Source organism: Arachis duranensis, chromosome 4, assembly GCF_000817695.3.
Source record: "Arachis duranensis cultivar V14167 chromosome 4, aradu.V14167.gnm2.J7QH, whole genome shotgun sequence".
Classification (NCBI taxonomy): domain Eukaryota; kingdom Viridiplantae; phylum Streptophyta; class Magnoliopsida; order Fabales; family Fabaceae; genus Arachis; species Arachis duranensis.
In genome coordinates, this window is record NC_029775.3 from 97498543 (window position 1) to 97502707 (window position 4165).

Below are 4165 nucleotides of genomic sequence, written 5' to 3' on the forward strand. Positions count from 1 at the left end.
TTAATGGAAATTCTTTTTAGGAGTGAAATTTTAAATTTGTTCCAAATAATTTTTGAATGGTTATTTTAATTTTAAATAAAACTCTACAACCAAGTAAAATATTTAAACAAATTTAACTAAGTTGTTATAATCGTTTTTCATATCGTCCGCATCTTTTTCGTCGTCTTTTTCTTCCTCCTCCTCCCACTTCTGATGTTACTACTTCTTCGTCGTCTCTCCTCCTCTTTTTTTTTCATCTTTCTCTTTTATTATCGTCATTATCACTACACCATCACTACCGTCTCCTCCTCCTCCTCCTCTTCCTCCTCTTCATCCTCCTTTTTTTCTCATTTGAATTTATTCAATCTCCTACTTCCTTTTCCTCTTTCTCCTCCTCCTCCTCTATCATCATCATCATCCATCATCATCATTGATGGTAATCAATGGCTAAGAGAATGGGAGGTTGAATCTTAGCCCCTTTTTCGCTGAATATTAATTTCTGATTTTTAAAGAAATTTCAGGAAATATTTCTGCTTTTGTCTCGTGTCGAGTTAAGAGACACTTTTGTTTCATTTGGTGCTTAGTTGAGAGACACTTTTGTTTTTGTCTCCTAATAAACAGAAACAGTGAAAGGAGTAGGAAAGAAGAAATAACTCCAAGATGTATCCTGGTTCAGCTACTAAGTGCAATGTAGCCTACATCCAGCCTACATCACAACAGTGATGGAATTTCACTATTTGTAACTGATTACAAACACCAATTCTTTCCCTCGGATCTATCCAATCCTATCTGGAACAAATCCAAATTCTAAACTTAATCTGGATTTGACTAGGACTCAAACCAAGCTTTCAACCGCAAAGTGCTAACCCAATTTGTAAGGGAACAAATCCAGATTCTATCCTAACCTGAACTTGACTAGGACTCATCCTAACTTTCAACTGCAAAGTGCCAACCCAACTTGAAATACATACAAAGGAATCCCCTCAGAATCATGACAATAAAAAAGAAATACATACAAAGAATTTTTGTGATAACTATGACTTTTTTTAACTTTCTGCCTTTTTTCACTCATTGACTTTTTCTTACAAAACCTCACATTTTTCCTTTTACCAATGAAACACAGACAAACTAAACTGAGAAAAAGAAATATTCAATGAAAGCCATGAAGGAGAAGAATAAACAGCTTAAAGAACTATGAAAACCCAAACGTGTGCTCTCACTCCTTGATCTCAACCCTTGGCCGTTCACCCTTATTATAGAAGGGGAAGCTTCCAAGGTTGAAACCAATTCAACCAACCCAGCAACTTCTTTCTAACATAGGCTAAGTCATGGTTTGAACAAAGGGAAGAGAGAGAAAAAACCAAAACTACATGCATGTAACTCTCTCAACCTTTTCCATCTATCTTTTTCAATTTTGACCCTTGAACTTGACTTTGGCCCTAAGATTTGACTTTGAGCGTTGATGTGGTTCTGATCCAGGACAGCTTCAAGCTTTCCATTTTTGCTTTTTCCCTACCTAAGACTCAGGCTATCTTCTTCTTTGATGTACAAAAATGAAAATGATCTTTTTACCAAAGTAGATTTGTTTCCTACCCGAAGCCGATCTCTTCTTTTCTTGGTAACAAAATCTTGAAATCTTTCTTCAAATCTTTTCTTCTAAAGCAAAGATCTTTCTTAGCCTTTCTTCTTCATAGGATTTTCTGTGATATCTTCTTTTTTGCTTCTTTCTTCTTTTCTGATGATAGATGTGACCGAAAGTAAGAGAGAGGAGAAAGAAGAGAGAAAAAACTTTTGAAGGAAGCTTTCAATGTGAAATAAACTTAATTAAATTTGGAGTTGTAGTTACCAAAAAATGTAGTAATCGAAGCATGCTTTTAATCAAAGTAAACTCAATTGAATTTCAAGTTTCAGTACCCAAAAAATGAAGTAACGTGTGTGACTTTTGCAAAGTGAGATCTTTTGATTTTCTTTCTTTTAATGATCAGCCACTAATTTTGAATTAATATGGTACAGGACTGAATTTGTTTAGTAACCAGGCTTTCATCACTTGGACTTTAGACATTTGTTCCTTGGACCAACTTGTTTCTTTTTATTTCTTACACAAAACACGTGGCTTGTTTTCTTTTCCTTGGTTCAGCCGTTTCCCATTTTAGATCAAGACTTGGAGTAATAAAGTGGGCTTGCTCAATAAATGATCAATGTGCGAGACATATTGGTCCATTTTTATTTAACTTATTTTCCTGCACAATAAACCAAACAAATCATACAAACAAATAACCCAATAATGTTTAGTCATCATCTTAATCATAGTTTAGCTTTCTAAACTCAACAATCATCATCATCATCATTATCGTTATTATTATCATCGTCATCTTATACATATAACAGTTCAAATCCAGAATACATCGAAATTACTTAATGATGATAGCACAAACAAATTCAGTTCAAAACAAGCACAGACCAAATGCACCTTATTTAAATTTAGAATGCACCAAAATTACTTAATAATGATGAGATATAAGCAAACTCAGTTCAAAACAAGAGACCAAGTACATCTTATTTAAATTCAGAATGTTTTGAAATTACTTAATGATGATGACACACAATCAAACTCGGTTCAAAATAAACACAGACCAAGTGCACCGTATATAAATCAAGAATGCACCAAAATTACTTAATGATGACGACAGACAAGCAAATTGAATTCAAAATAAGCATAAACCAATTACACCTTATTTAGATCCAGAATACACCGAAATTATTTAATGATGACGATACACAAACAAATTCAGTTCAAAACAAGCACAAACCAAGTGCACCTTATTTTAAATATAGAATGAACCAAAATTACTCAATAATGATGACACACAAACAAATTCCTCCTCCTTCTTCTTTATTTTCATCATCTTCTTCTACTTCTTTTTTTGTTCATCTTTTCCATTTTGTTTTATGTTCTTGTAATTTTTCTTGTTTTGCTTTCTTAACAAGAATAAAAATAAGAAAAAATCAAACAAAAAAAAGAAAAAATATATAATGCTGCAAAATCACTTGAAAGAAGAGAAGGAAAAGTAAAAAAAAAAATGCAGCGACAATAGCAGTAATAAAAGAACGATGATCATGAAAAAATACGTGAAGAAAAAGAAGGAATGCAAAGAAAAAAGATGAACACGAAGAAGAAGGAGGAAGAGGAGGAGGAGGAGAAAGAGGAACGTGGTACTAACATTTACCTTGGTTGGAGATAGTTCGAGTGTGTATTCACGCTCATTAATGAAATTGATTTTTGTTGAGTTTGCACCAACTTAATTAGACTTAGTTGATAAAAAAACTTGTACGTGTAGTAAAATTATTTAATTTTTTATTCTATGAATTATCATTATTACATCATTAAATTTTCATGTAGATCAACTTTTAAATTTGTAAAACAAGATATTCAAATATTCAAAATTTAAAAAAAATAATTAGATCATTTTTGAACATTTTGAGATAAATTTATAGGTCGTAAAAATATTGGTAATGTTACATATATAATATTTTTTAATTAAATCTAACTAAGTTAGTACAAGTCTAACAAAAAAAAAACACGTGCATACATTATCGCTTTTCTTTTTTCGCATTTCTTCATCATAGAAATATTTACATATAGCATATAAATTTTTGCAATAACACATAAATTTTGCTATGAATATATTTTGTATTATGCACCAAAATGTTTGTATTATATACTAAAATTTATGTGTTGTTCATATTTTGTTAGTTGGGTGTCAATATTTTACACAGACGGTACTTCAAAAAATTTTTATTGTACATCAAAATTTTTGTTGTATATCAAAATGTCTATCATGTAATTTTCTGGACATATATAAGGAATAAGAAGACGAAGCGGCGATGACGACAGCAACATTGAAGAAGAAACACGCGTAAAAAAAGATGACGACAATAATAACAATAAAGAAAGAAGAAGTAGTAGTAGAAAAAGAAGAAGCAGCGAACAAATATGTACAAAAAAAATGCATAATGACTTAGTTAGACTTAATTAAATAAATACTTAGCTTAGTTTTAATATTATATAAATAGACCAATAGAGTAAAAGATTTCTAAAACAAATCGAAGTTTTAGATTTATAGTTTCGTAACAAAAAAAAAATGAAAATTGTCCAGCATTCTAATATTCCCAAGACCTATGAATC